General features: G+C 41.0%; 1 long non-coding RNA gene across 1 annotated transcript in view; it reads right to left on the minus strand.

The window, feature by feature from the left end:
* Positions 1-14,479, minus strand: part of LOC125389902 (uncharacterized) — a 50,202-nt gene extending 35,723 nt beyond the window's left edge. The window contains exon 1 of the long non-coding RNA XR_015736726.1: positions 14,327-14,479. This is a non-coding gene — a long non-coding RNA (uncharacterized LOC125389902). The remainder of the gene's footprint in view (positions 1-14,326) is intronic.
* Between the last annotated feature and the right edge of the window lie 1,071 nt (positions 14,480-15,550).

Below are 15,550 nucleotides of genomic sequence, written 5' to 3' on the forward strand. Positions count from 1 at the left end.
TGTTACTGGGGATTGAATCAGGGCCTTGAGAATGTTAATCATCCACTGTGCTAATGGGGGCTACAACCCAGTCCTGAGTACTTCAGAAAGAACAGAGTCTTATTTTGCACATGGTTGTAGAGGCTCAAGATCACAGCATCATCAGGATCTGTTTGAGTCTGGTGGCGGCCGCGTGGCAGATGGTACCGCAATGTCATGAGCATGTGCAAAGGAGAAAACATGGTGAGATAGGAAGTCGGAGAGATGGGGGTGACACCCTTGAGACCTCCCTCGAGAGAAGAATACTAACCTCCATGTAGCCCCATGACCCAGTTAGCATTCGCCAAGTCTCACTTGGTAAAGTTCTCACACCTCAGCTCCACCGCAACACAGCCCAAGCTTGCCCTGCATGAACATCGAGAGATGCACTCAAACCATATCTAAACCAAAGCCATAAGCAGTCAGATCTGCCGATGTGATCATGCTTCTGCTTGCTCTCTCTGAAGTTTAAAATAGAAACACTGCTTATTATGTGACTTTATCCATTTTTCTTTTTACTTGAATTTGGTTTTGAAAGGCAATGCATTAACAAGTTGATCTTTCTGTCAAATGTTTTGAGTATTTGTGATACGATGACTAACGTTTATTTTGGGGGGAAATAAAGGGAGCTTGTAATATGTCTAGGGCCCCTGGTGCTGAGCTGAGTAGGCTCACATGAGGATGCCTCATGACTCAGAGTGTTTATCGCGTGTCAGTTGCTCTTCCAGTGACCCTGCAAAAATCCATGAATCCTTGAACTAATTCCATGAGCACCCTGAGTTCAGTTCAACTCAATTCATCATATGGAAATTAAAGCATAGAACATATAGGAACAGCCCAGGGTCATACAACAGAGAGGTCAGGTGGTGCTAGGACATGAATCCTCCCAGCAGGACTTTGGGGCCTTGCTTTTCACTCATTGTTTACACTGTTGCTACAGGAATATTGGTGCCTGTGGTTTGATTCTCCTTCCAATGGCATTCTTCTTTTATATTATCTTATGTGAAATCAGCACAAATTTAGGAGATTAGAACAGCCTGCGCTTACGATCTCAGATCCCCTGGTCAGGAGTTCAGGTACAGCTTCACTGGTCTGCTGGGGTATTGAAAACCTTCAATAAAGGCGTCATCCTGGACTCAGGTCTCCTTTGAGTTTCATGTCCTCCTCTAACATTACACAGGGGAGAGAAAAAGTCATTTCCTTGCGGCCATAGAACCAACAGAGCTTGCTTCTTAAGCACCATCAGGGAGTCTCCTTCAAGCCTCAATGGAACATAGAAGAATCTCTTTAAAAAATGTTTCCAATTGGCTAACTCAGGCCCACAAATTTAGTTCAATCATAACTTTCTTGTAAGAAAAGCATAAAACCAGTGTTTCTCAGGAGGAAGAGGCAGGAAGATCTCTGTGAGTTTGAGACCAGTCCAGTCTACAGAGTGAGTTTCAGGACAGCCAGGGCTACACAGAAAAACCCTGTCTTAAAAGACAAAACAAAAGCAAACCAAAACAAAACACAAAACCAGAGTTCAGTCTTTGCAACCTGCATAAAAAAGCTGGAGAAGGTGACATTTACTTGTAATCCCAGCACTGGGAGAGGACACAGGTGGGTTCCTGGGCCCATAACCTTCCAGCCTCGCGTACTCATAAAGCTCCAGGTCAGAGAAAGACCACTTCTCAAAAAATTAGGGAGAGTGAGTGGTTCCTGAGGAAAGATACTCAGAGTTGTTCCCGGGTCTCCACACACTGGCACACACATGTGCACTGACACACGCATGGAAATAGAAAAGCAAATGTGAGAAATGGTTTGTCGCCCATTTCCCGAGAGCGGATGAAACCTCTCAGCTCCACGGTGGTGAAATCTTATAGTCAGGTTTTTACTTTGAACTAACTCAGCTCCATTAAGGGAAAATTTGGTTCCCAAAGGTGTCACAATAGCAAGAACAATCAAGACTGCCAGATTGGAAAGATGGCTTTGTTTACACAAACCACACACATACAACATCCTCAGCATTACCTGTCTCTAAAGAAAGAACATCTCATAGTGGAGGAGAGGCTGGAAGTCGGGACATCAGGAAATAAAAATAATATGGTGAAATACTTTAGAGAAAATGAACTTTTGTAACCTTATGTTAGCAAAGACCATGGGTAGAGTATTGCTATGTCTGGGATTATGATTAAAAGTAACGAGAACATTCCATTGTCTACAGCATATTAGAACAACTTAAGCTATACAAATATACACATATTCATTCCCATGTTTAGTACACATGTCCACAATACTCTCAGTTGCCCATATGACTGTTTCAGATCCTGAATTTTTTTCTGCTTGGAGATGTTTCAAGTTGCATGTGAAAGCATGTGGCCCGTGGGCTTTCTAGCTCACCTGTGTGTTATTTGTCATGATCATTCCCAAGGTCCAGGGAAAATATAGTATATTTGGAATATACTAATAACTACTGATTCTAAGTAAGATGTATAGTTCTTCTATGACATAAGTGCTAAAGAATTATAAACAAACAGGAGAAAATATCTTATATGTGGTATGGTATCGCCTCACATAGGGAATTGGAATAGACCAGTCGTGTCCATTTGCAAGATCATTATCACCAGCTCTTTCTATGCTGGCAAGTTTATTAGCATAATTGAAATGATTTTTGAATCATTAATAGCAACCACTCAACCCTCCTTTCTATTTGCATCCTATGAAAGGAGACAACATGGGTCAGGGCTCAGGAAGGGATGAGAACAGCAATGAAGAAAATAAAAATAGAAGTGAAGCCTGATGGTGGTAGAGCATGCCTTTAATCCCAGCGCTCGGGAGGCAGAGGCAGGCGGATCTCTGGGAGTTTGAGGCCAACCTGGTCTACAGAGCGAGTTCCAGGATAGCCATGACTCAGGACTGTTTGAAAAACAAAACAAAACAGAAGTGAAGAAAGACATGATGAAAAGTGGAACAGGAGACATTTGTATTATCTGATTCCAACTAGCTTCTAACCCTAACACACACACACACACACATACACCCACACACACAAATGCACGCATGCACATGCATACACACACACACACACACACGTGCACACACACACGTGCACACACACACACACACACAGTAGGACATGCTCTTGGCCTCATTGTTCCAGGGTAGGGCTGGACCTGCAGTGTGACTATTCTGTTCCATCACAATCCCTGGGACCCTCCATGGCCATTTGCTGGTCAGGGAGAGAACTGTGGCCCTGCTTTGAGAGATCCATATATGACTCAAACTCAAGATCGTGGCCACTTTGATTCTGGAGTGGCTGGTCCAGCTCATTCTTCCTTTTCTAGGTAAGGTTGCCGCAGGCAGACAATATTGTCCTCATATATCACTTGGAGGGAATCATCACAATTTTACTTGACATTATATTTAAATGTTTAAATCAATATTGTAATTAAACGTATAAAAGTGAGTCATGAGAGCATGGTAGAGGATTTTACTGACCTGAAAACCCCAGGAGGTTTCCCATCCTAATCCCTTAATATCCTCATTCACACAGAGCTTATTTCGTTTCTGAGTGAGTTCATTTTTTGAAACCTGCACCTAACGTTTCACACCACTATTGAGAGGCTCTTACACAAAGTAGGCTTTGTTTGCCCCATATCTTAATGTTTTCTGCCCTCTGGTGGTGAAATCAGGAGTTCTGCTGTTTTGTTGGGAGTCTGAAGTAAAACATTCACTAAAAATTAAACAACAATGCCTCTCTGTTTTTTCCTGTCATGATGTTGATTCCATTTCTCATTGTGTCTTCCTGCGTAAGACTTTCAGGATCAAGTAATTCCTGGACTAGAAACAAAACCAAGAGCAGCTCTTCCCCACTGGATCCCACTGAAAATGCAGTAAGGCAGGATAATTCCAAGCAGAGATGTTAGAGAGGAACCCAGCAGAGTCTAGCAGGATGTGGGCATTCACGGTGCACATGGTTATTCTGAATCAGAGTCAAGTCACTTGGTCACACCAGGCTAAAGACACCCACACTCTGGCCGGCTAGGTATGCTCTGTTGGGGGGCCCTGCTTTTCTCCTGCTTTCTATTCTCAACACTAGGTTGGTTTGGTAACAAACACAAATGACCTTGTGTTTATAAAAAGTAGGGGCAACATTCATTATAATTAGAGTCTGATCTGAAGAGCGTATGAGGATAAGAGCTCCAACATTTTATATAATATATATATATATGTGTGCGTGTGCACATATATGCATATATATGTATGTATATATGTATATGTATATATGTATAAATTTATATATGTATGTGTGTGTGTGTATTGGATACTAAGAACTTGAGGTGGGAATCATAGAGAAGTGAGAGTGTGTGGTCTGCAGGACCGACCCAGCTCTTTAGAGTGGAGACAGCATTTATCCCAGCCTCATCTCTCCACTCGTCTTCTTAAAACAGAGAGGGAAATTCTCACTATTCCATGAGTCCCTGCTACCTGTGAGTCAAGCCTTCTTTGACAGGCAAAAATGTAGATTTCTGAAATCAGTCATCAAGAAAAATGTACAATATATAAGATTAAACTAAGATGCTCAAATTTTCCTGGGATCTAAGTGGTCATGCAGTTAATTTGCCAAACACCATATCATTCTGTAGGTTGTATCCTCCGACAATATGAGCAATAATTTGAAAATTAAGTCAAAGAGTCAGAAAGGAAACATACTGATCCGGGGAAGAATTATGTAATAGATATATCATTCTGTGTATTTTTAATGATTTTCATAAACAGGGCATACTTAACCTTTTATTTAGAGAAGTATCCTTTTTCATAGATGGATGTTAAGTTGTCCTTTAACAATAAAAATTTTTGACAGTACTTAGGTTTTCTTAATTCTATTTTCTTTATCCTTTTCAATCTTTGTACTAACTTTTTATCTTTAAATAGTTTCAGAATAATCAAAACTTGTAAAAGAAGGCAGTTCACTCTTAGAGGTCTTTCCACTCTTTAGAATCCTTCTAGTCTTTTCCTTAATTAAGCTATGATCTCTACAAATAAAGACAGTGCAAAGAATATCTATGTATCTGTCATCTGACTCCAAATGGCAATGTCTTCTTTAATTCCAATGCGGTTTTCGACAGTGAGAAAGCTATCATTAACACCACACTATTAACTAATATGTCCTTTATGAAATCACCACCGTAATTGGCACGTGAATGCCCACTGTATAGTCCAGGATGTAGATAGTGAACAAGTTAGCACTGATTTAGTGTAGCTGACACACTTACCACTATGGGCTTCTCAGTACATCCTATCAATGGGTCCATTTTCTTGATTTTTTTTAAACTGTGATGTTAATGTTGAGCACTTAACCTGCTGATTATCTTCATGGTAAAATAGGTATTTTTAGCTCTTTACTTGGTTAGTAGCTGTGGAGAGACTCTTTAGGACTATGCAACCATCCTTGTATATTTTTTTCCTTGTGTATTGGGCCTATCACCATCTCCAACTGATGGCTTTTCTGCCCTATAACGTCTCTGATGTCCACGAACTGGAATGCTTGTAAGAAGAGCCCCCTTTATTCTCATAATTAATTAATTAATTTTCTATATTAGGATGGAGTCCCGAATGCTTATTTTGTATGTTATCATTCATCACAGTTACTTCATTCAAATTGGCCCATATTTAATCATTAGATATCACTTCCAGTGTGACTCCTGTGTCCTCTGAATGCGAGGCCCTCATCTTTTTAGAGGTGTTTTGGGGAGTTGTTTGCTTGCTTGCTTTTGTTTATACCACCAGATATACCAGGATGATCTTATTCTTTCTCTCTTCCAACACAGAAACCAGTAATTTTCCCAAGGATCCTTTACTTCTACTCAAGAGTAATATTTAGCATTTAGAAGCTAATATCTGGATGCTTGCTCTGCTCATTATTACTTCTCAGTTTCTCATCAAACATAGTTATCAACAAGTTAACAAAGCCTAAAAATCTGGACGGTAGTGGTGCACACCTTTAATCCCAGCACTCAGGAGGCAGGGGCAGGTGGATCTCTGTGAGTTCAAGACCAGCCTTGTCTACAAAGCAGAACATTCAGGGTTGTTACACAGAGAAACCCTGTCTTGAAACAAAAAACAACAAGCAAAGAATAGTTTATAAAAACATGTGCACATGTATGCAATCTAAATATATATATGATCTATCTATCTTATCTATCTATATATATATATATATCTTATCTATCTATCTATCTATATGTATGTATGTATGTGTATATATATATATATATATCATCCGTAATCTATCATCTCTCTTCTATTATCTATCTATATCCATCTATTATCTATTTTTCTGTTGGTCTGTCTGTCTGCTACCATCTTCTGTCTCTCTCTCACACACACACACAAACACACACATCATTGATATATGGCTATCTACCATTATCTGTCTATAGCTATCTATCATCTGTCTCTTACCTATTATTCATTGATTATGTACCATCATGAATTCATGCCATTAATTTGATTCCAATTCAACACTACAGGGCTTTTGTTGTCTGACTCTGAAGCTAAGAAATCAGCCTCTAATTACCTAATTTACTTATCCACTTTCCTTATCGTGGGAGCTACAAGAATTAACTTAAGAATTACTAGCTTGTACCTCTCTAGGGTTGGGAAACTTAGTAATTTGGGTATGATGTTTGTCAAATTCCTTTTTGGTGTTAGAGTAGATTGACAAAGGCAGACGCTCTGCATTTTTGAGAATTCTTTGCTTAGCACTAATATTTGTGTTTTATATACGGGTGGATTTACTTTGCGATTTTGATTTTGCTTATGATCTTTTCTGTCACCCAAGAAAGTTCTATTTCTGTTTAGTCAGATCAATGTTTTATAAAGTGTATGAACTATGAGTTATTGCTAAGAAAGTGCTTCTTGCAACCAGGCTCAAAAGGAATTTATTTATGTTTTCTCCCAGTAATTTTAATTTTATTTATATCTCAGTTTCATTTGGAACCATGCTTATATATGGCATAGAGTATGCTCTAAATTTATTTTGCTCTTATGATTATTGAACTACCCCAGAACTCCCCTTAATTTGTTTTCTTTTTGATGCCTTTTTTATCATCTGCGGTTCTAAGCTTCCAAATGTACCAGAATCTAGCTTTGGACTTTCTGATACATTCTCTGGGTTTGCTTATCCAGTCTTCCACCAGCACCATATTGTTTTAATTACAAGAGTTTTGTAGCATGTTTTAATATGAAGTGGAGCTGGTCTTTCCTTGGTTTGCTCTTTCTAGTATTTTCTTTGCTGTTTTTGAGACTTTTGTTTAGTGATTGGTTTCTCTACATTGTTTGAATACAAAATGTGCCAATTTATTACTCATATTTTATTGGGATGGTGGTTAATTTATGCACTGATTTGGGAGAATCAATATTCATGAGACAAAGTCATGCTTCCCACAGCCCAGGAATGTCTTTGCCTTAGTTCAAGTTCACTTTTCTATCTCTCATGGATGTTTTTCCTCACTAGTTCCCCAAGTTTCCTTTGAAGTTTGTTCCTAAGTATTTCATCTTCCTCATTGTTATTGTAAATAAGGGTTTTTCTATTATTGCGTCCTCTGATGAAGTATATACATATATTTACAACACACTAAATACTAATTCCCTATGTGATATTTTAGTTCTGACATCTTTATAGCTTATTTTATTGTTTGATTTAATATGGTTTCTTGAGCTAAGCAAAAACAAATGATTGTGAGCGGGCTTTAAACTCTGATTTATGTCTCGTGGTAGTTAAGCAATTCTGACTAAGACAAGGGAACAAATTTGCCAAGGTCACAAGGTAAGAAATGGACAAACAAACCTTTAAATCAAGGTCTTGCAGAACTAAATGGCCAAGGTTCAGGTTCCCTGAACTTCTTTGTTTCTTCCACTAGCAAAAGAGGAGAAGCAAGCAGTTCCTTCCCTCCTTCCCCTGTCTTAGGGTTTTGGTTGCTGTGAAGGACATCATGACCACAGCAGCAGGCAGGCAGACATGGTAATTTGAAACCTGAAAGCCCACCCCCAGTGACACACTTTCCCTGTCAAAGCCACACCTCCTAACAGTGCCCCTCCCTATGAACCTAAGAGGACCATTTTCATTCAAACCACCACAAGCCCAACGATAACTGTGGGAACTGAGTGGGGACATGTGCAGGAGAGCTGGACTCAGCAGGGTCTTCCTGAAGTAGACCAGCAAACTGTGCAGATGTAGCAAGAACTTGATATAACATGTACTTCATTGCTGGGAAAGGGTCTAAAATTAAACTTTCTGGCTGTAAAACGAGTAAGTGTTCAGCCATGGCTCACCAAAGAGTTTGGGTCAGTGTGTAGTCCTTTTGAGCCTTAAGGTTAAAAATGTCCCTGCCGGCATAGCCGCGTGGTTCAGGGACACTTGGCTCTGAGCAGAGGCAGAGCTCTTCCCCGGGGCCCCACTCTGCCCTCCTGCCTCAGCTCCAGGCCCTGGATTAACCTTACCATTCATGTTGTACTTAAGTTTCTTATGCGTGCCGCATAAACTCTTGCTAGAAGAAGATACCAGGCATTCTTGGACTACAGAGCCCATGTCATACCCAGCACAGTGAGCATTTCTTAAATGTTTGTTGAGTGAGGGATGGATGCACATTTTTTCCAAACTCCTGAAATGCATAGTGTTACTTGTGTTATACATATACATGTAAGTCTCTTTTTTTACTTCTAAAATTATGTTCTAAGATTGTGTATTAGAGCACCTTACTTTTTTTCAGATTCAGAATACTTAACAAATTGCTAAGATGCATTGTGTGGTCATTTCATGAGCATTTGCTCAAATGTTTTAAAAATTTGTACAGTTTTCTCCTAGTCTTAAGGAGTTGTATGTGTGGGGTGGGGTTTTTAACAAGTTGGGGTAAAGCAAGACATACATATAACCATGTATACATATACATATATACTCATACATATATACATACACATGTGCACCTATACACATATACACATTAGCACACACATACATGCATTATATATATATATGTGTGTGTGTGTGTGTGTGTGTACATATCTTCAGTCCCTAGACTGCTCCATTCACCCTATGTGCTGCATCTCTCCTACAATGGGAGAATGCCTTCCTCCATGGAATGCCTCTCAATGCTTGGGAGGTTAAAAATATTCCCATCATCATTATAGATGGTATGCTTGGTAGGAATCTGTGGCACCAATCATCAACTCCAAGAAAAAAAAATAACTTTCCATTGCTAAGACCCCTGGGTAAAAGTGCTGCATGTCCAAAGATATGGCTTCTCTCACACAGCTCTGGGGAAGGACAGTATCTTGTGCAGTTTAAAGTGTATCTATTCTGTAATAGATCTAAAGGCCATTTGATACCTCCAAAAGCATTATTGCAACACTGTTTGTACTAGCTAGTTTTATGTCAACTTGATACAAGCTAGAGTTGTTTGGGAAGAGGGAATCCCAATTGAGAAAATGCTGCCACCAGATTGGTATGTGAGAAAACCTGTATGGCATTTTTTCTTCTTTTGTTTTTGCTTTGTTTTGGTTTTTGAGACAGTGTTTCTCTGTAGCTTTGGGGCCTGCTCTGGAACTAGCTCTTGTAGACCAGGCTGGCCTTGAACTCATAGAGCTCTGCCTGCCTCTGCCTCCCGAGTGCTGGGATTAAAGGTGTGCACCACCACCGCCCGGCTGTGTGGCATTTTCTTAATGAGTGATTAGTTTTTGAGGACCCGTTCCATCATGGATGTTGCTGCTCTGGGTGCTGGTCAAGGTGTATATAAGTAAGCAAACTGCATCAGTCACAGAGAACAAGTCAGTAAACAGTCTCCTACCTCCAGGGTCCTGTCTCGAATTCCTGCCCTGACTTCCCATCATGATGGGCTGTTATCAGGTTATATAAGCTGGAATAAACTCTTTTCTCCCCAAGTTGCTTTTGGTCATGGTGTTTTTTACAAGTAGAAGCCCTAGGACACGGTTATACATAGAGGAACATTGGGAACACACAAGTGACTATCACAAGATAAAGGATGGATATATTTTGGAATAAGCATTCAGTGGTCTACTCTACTGTATCGAAGAAAGTGAAAATTACTTGTATCTGCATGGACATTTAACAAAAAATGAATGTTGAATGATCAAAGTAAGATATGAAGATAAGTCCAAAATCTCAGAGTACTTTGACAAGGCTTAGAAATGAATACTACTACTGTTATTTGTAGATACCAAAGGAATATAAACATGGGAATATGGGAGTGATGAATATCAAATTTTCTCTGGAGGAGAAATATGGAGGAAGAGAGTAGAGTCAATAGGTGGTGTATAACAAGCTTAAACCTTGTGAAATGTAGTCATGAAAAAATATGAATAATTATGCTAACTATGTAATTTGTCTAACCCGTGGTCATCTCCAGATATTGCACATATGAAGAATGCTAAATGACCTCATTTGTGTGTGTGCACATGCTCACGTGCATGCACATTTGTGTGAACATGTAACAACAATAATTAAGAAGTTATTGATTTGGGAGGGAGAGTGGGGGCATGAGAGGACTTGGAAGGAGAGGAGGTGGTGATGAAGATGCAATGCAGATCTAGGAAAAACAGTGCTAGAATACATACTAAATATGTGTTAACAATACATATTAAAATATTTATTTCATTCTGAATATCCTTTTTTTCTGTGCTTGAAGTATAGGTGTAGAAGAACAAAGACACCAACAAGGAAAATAAACTTGCTGAGGCCCTAGAGCTCAGAGGAGGCAGGAATGGAATTGGAGTCCCAGCTGCTCTGGGTCCAAGTCCATGCCCATTTGTCCTATTTCCCACACTAGGAGATGCATCTGACCTCTTCCTTGTTTGTCCCACCAGTGAACCCTGCAGGTGACTTCCTCTCACAGTCTGCACAAATTGTATTGCCTTCTTCATGTATCTATTGTCCCAAAGGCTCATTTGTTCCCATCTGGAAAACCGCTCAGTGCACAATTGGCTTTTAAATAAATGTCTAGTGAATGTAGGAATAAGAATTGGACAGCCAGGAGGCCATGTAATACAGCGATAAAGAGCTGGTAACAGAATCGGGGCGCTGGCATTAGAGCATACGAATAAAGGTAGATTGGAGATGATTTCACAGAAGAACAAGATTCGAAGAAGTCCAATGGCACGAGGAAGGCGGGACTGTGGAGGTTCACTGTGTAATAGTACATTCCCCAGCACTGCAGATGCTAACCCATGCTTCCCCTCCAACGGCGTGAGGAAGGCAGGACTGTGGGGGTTCACTGTGTACTAATTCCCCAGCACTGCAGATGCTAACCCACGATTCCCCTCCAACGGCGTGAAGAAGGTGGGACTGTGGGGTTTCACTGCTTTAAAGCCAGAAAACATGATTCTGCGCCCTTGCTGTCCCTCGGGATACCAGGAACTGAAAAGGACAGATACTGAATGAGAGTGTTCTAATCTCTTTTTAGCACAGAGAGTGTTAAGCATGAAACTTTAAGGCCAGTGTGTCCCGCCTCTGCTAATGCTCAGCATGGAGACATGGATGGACAGGGGAGCTCTTTTGATCAGGAGGCCAGGGGAGTGTCCACATCTGGCATAGGGAATCAGGGAGGGCTTGACTGCAGTAAAGTCAGAAATCAATAAAGCATAAGAGAAATCAGTCTGCTCTCTTATGGTTCTAGGCTAACATCTCTAAACTGCAACCATGGCTTTGTCTAAATTATACACAATTGGCACAATTACTGTATATTTGAAATGCTGTTGCTCTGGCTTTGTCATTGCTTTTCAGAATTTTCCTATGCAATCTAGTTGGGGCTTAAAAGATTTGGAGTTCTTTTATCCACAGTGCATCTGTGGGATAAGCGTCTGGAAAGATGGCCCTGGAGCTGGGCTTGACATGGAGGCTAATGTTGAAACAGGAAATCTCTCTACAGCACGCCCTAGCAAGCAGCAAAATCTGTGTTAAATTCTCTTTTCCTTATTTTTAAGCTCTCTCAGGTTTTTAAGTGGATTTAGTTACCACGTTGGAGCGCCACTCTGTAGAAGGAGTGGCGGGTTGCTTCCCACCGCCCGGCTAGCTTTACCCGAAATAATTACATGGAAACTGTATTCATTTAAACACTGCCTGGCCCATTATCTGTAGCCTCTTATTGGCTACCTCTTACATATTGATTAACCCATATCTAATAATCTGTATACCACCACAAGGTCATGGCTTACCGGGAGAGGTCCTAACCTGCGTCTGTCTCGGAGAGGAGAATCATGGCGACTGCCTCACTGCCTTCTTCCTCCCAGCATTCTGTTCTGTTTACTCCGCCTACCTAATTTTCTGTCCTATCAAAGGGCCAAGGCAGTTTCTTTATTAACCAATGAAAGACACACATAGCCAGATGACCCTCCTCCACCAGGACAGACTCGGGGGAAACTGAGAGAATGAGGTCAGGGGCCAGAGAAAGGGAGTAGGAGGCTGCAGCTTTGCTGGTTGGCAGGTAGTATCAACCTGTCAGTTTCTAAGCCTCTTCTGCAAGCATTCATCATCACCCCCCTTCCTACGGCACAAGGAGAGGGCTTTGCGGCACACTCAAACGTTGTTTGGTTCGGCCATTTTTATACAGTACCCAGTATCTCGCTGTCACCTGTGAACTTCTCCTCTCTCTCTACCTTCTCAGCTTTTACCCATTTCCCAGCTCAGTCCACATCTTTCTGTTAGGTATTTTCTCTTAGATGAGCCTCTCAGCCTGCGCAAATAATCCCAATCAGACCGAGTCAAACCTAATTAAAGATTCCCATGTTTAATGGAACGCTCCTGGGTAGCCCCGAGGAAACATGGAGAGGGTAAGAGAGAGAAAAGGGAGATCACATGAAACCCAGAGACCATGTGTTCTTGCTCTGGAGGGCAGTTTAAATAGCCTGTGGGAGTGGTCCCGACCTTTCATGGGGAAGGGTCATTGTTTTCCATGGGGAAGGGTCATTGTTTGGTGGGTTTTCTCCAAAGTGAAGTTTGGATTGAGGCAACTCTCAGGGGAGGAAGCTTATGCCAGGAGCTGGGGTGCACATGACCTCCCTCCCTCTGCCACCAAACTCTTTCTAATCCATGGAAGAATACCCAATGTCTCGTCTTCGCAGAATCAGCTTAGAGAGCCAGTGGTACCTTTCTTACTATCTTTATTCCTGAGTCTTCCTAAAACCCAAGTACCAATACAATGATAGAAAATCACACATGGCCATATGAAATAATCATGCACCACCATGTGACAAACTGACCATAACACATAAGAGAGGTCAAAGAGGATGAAACACTGTGTACACAATTTGCAACTTCAAATAATAATGACAATAACAAATAATCATGAACGTTTTTCAAATCCTGTTATGTCAAAGGTTTCCTGAAGTGAGGATCAGAAGGCTTCTGTTTATCCTGGAAGATGATCCCTGGGTTTGTATTTCTAGTTTTGTGGCTATAAGCAAAATGAAACCAATTATTCTTAACAGCTCCCATTGATCCACTGCAACGGGTGGTCTTAATGGGGTTTATGGGAGCTTTTTCAGATGGCTGAATGTCACAGAGACATGTTTGAATCCAGGAGAGATGACTTCTACCCTGTATCCCTTTCATCAGCCAATGGGTAAGTTTACTTTAAGGAAATTGATTTTAATTTAATTTCAATTTTCTAAACAAAAGTTCATATAATTTCCCTTCATTAGGCAATATGGATTGGAAAAATAGAACACAGCAAAAGCAAACAAAAGACCACTTACTGGAGCTAGTCCTATAGCATTATCAGAAACTACAATTTCCCCTGTCATTATTCTATTATTAAAAAGGTAAGTCGCTTGTCCAAGAACTATGGTGTGGAGTTAGCGTCATTGCCATAAAGGACATCTTTAACTAGATCCCTTTGCAAACTGACTACAAAGCCCCAGTCAGGCCCAGTCCAAGCTTCCCTGAGGTTAGGCTGCTAGAATTGCTCAGCTAAAGCTTACTAAAAGAGCTGGATAGAGGTGCTCTGTACTTATTTCCAGATTATTTTTGAAATACCAGGGAGGGTATGTGAGCTTCCAGAAACAAGCACATCTTTTGAGCAATCCCTTTCCCTGACTTGACCTGGCCCATCCTACCCCTTGGCCCCTTCCTAGGAGATCTACGCCTTCTCTTTTCCCCTCCCTTCCACCTCCTATCGGAAGCATGACAAACATCACCCACTTGCAGTCCGTCCTCTTAATTCCAACCATGGTAACACTAAATTTAAATAATACACATTTATTTGCTTTAAAAATGTACTTTGCAAAAACCTCTCTCAAGGCAAAGTATTCTCACCCTTTCGGTGCTAGTCCAAGGCGTTTTTCCTCCGGACCTGTTTCTTCACAGATGACTGCACTTTTTGTTGGCGTTTCTCAAGAATGTTCAAGACTTCTTAAGAGCCTGAAGAACTACCTGAGCTTGCGGGCAGCTTCCTGTGGGGGTCACGGCTTGCAGATTGAACTGTTGCTTGTTGTGCAAAAGATGGGCAAGGTGTTTGAGAAAACAGGAAGCACCTGTCAATGTGTGACTTTATTCCTGGAAGCGGAGAGCTCCCTCTGAGGTGGCTCTACATACTTCTGCTGCTTCCCCTATGAGCATTCTCTGAGGCTGTGCAGTGTTCTACAGACAAGGAGAGACATGTGAGCAGCAGGATTGCTGGGAGACCCAGATGCAGCCATGAGAACAGTGGCATCCCTAGCTTTTCTAGCTCTCCCTTTTCGCTATAGAGATGGGTATGCACAGAAACGAAGCTGCATGTTAATTGCGGTGGGGAATTCCAAGCCAACGGGAATTGGAGGTAACATATTTGCTATTATTGCAGATTCCTGTAATAGAGAATGCTTTCATTAGTTGATTGGTTTATTCAGTGAACATGTTCTGTGTAAAGGAATAGGAAACCTTAGGAATATACAGGGAACAGCGCAAATATGTCATATCCCTGTACCTCACTTCAGTCTTAAAATTACTTACAAGCTGATATATTTCAAAGGTGCATTTTAAGTGTTTTAAAAATATTTTTATTGCATTTTATTTTATCTAGTAGATGTGCAGGAGGGGTGTGTACACTTGCTTGTTTAGAAGTCAGAGGACAACTTGCAGGATTCAGTTCTCTCCTTCCATCATGTGGGTTCTGGGAATCGAACCCAGATGATCTGTCTTGGCAGTACGCATCTTCACTCACAAAGTCAGCTCAGCCCTTTCAGCTTTCATTTTTCCTTTCTTGTAAGTGTCTGTACAATGCTCTTAATAGAAATGTCACTGAGAGAAGGTCCCTCGTTGAGCTTGAGAGTTCTAAACTGTTGGTGGTGGCTGGCCAGGACAGCTTGTGGTTGGCTAGCAACATCTAGATCAAGCAATCAATATTCCTTTTAGCCAACCAGATTACCCAAATACCTTAACTGAAGATACCACACCTAATTGCTACCTTGCAGAAACATGCGTGGCCGTAGAGAAATGGATTGCACGTACTGGAAGAGCTATTATCTACTATGCTGGTTTGCATATTTGGGTAATTATTTT

Source organism: Myodes glareolus, chromosome 26 (genome assembly GCF_982192425.1).
Source record: "Myodes glareolus chromosome 26, mMyoGla1.1, whole genome shotgun sequence".
In the NCBI taxonomy this organism is placed as follows: domain Eukaryota; kingdom Metazoa; phylum Chordata; class Mammalia; order Rodentia; family Cricetidae; genus Myodes; species Myodes glareolus.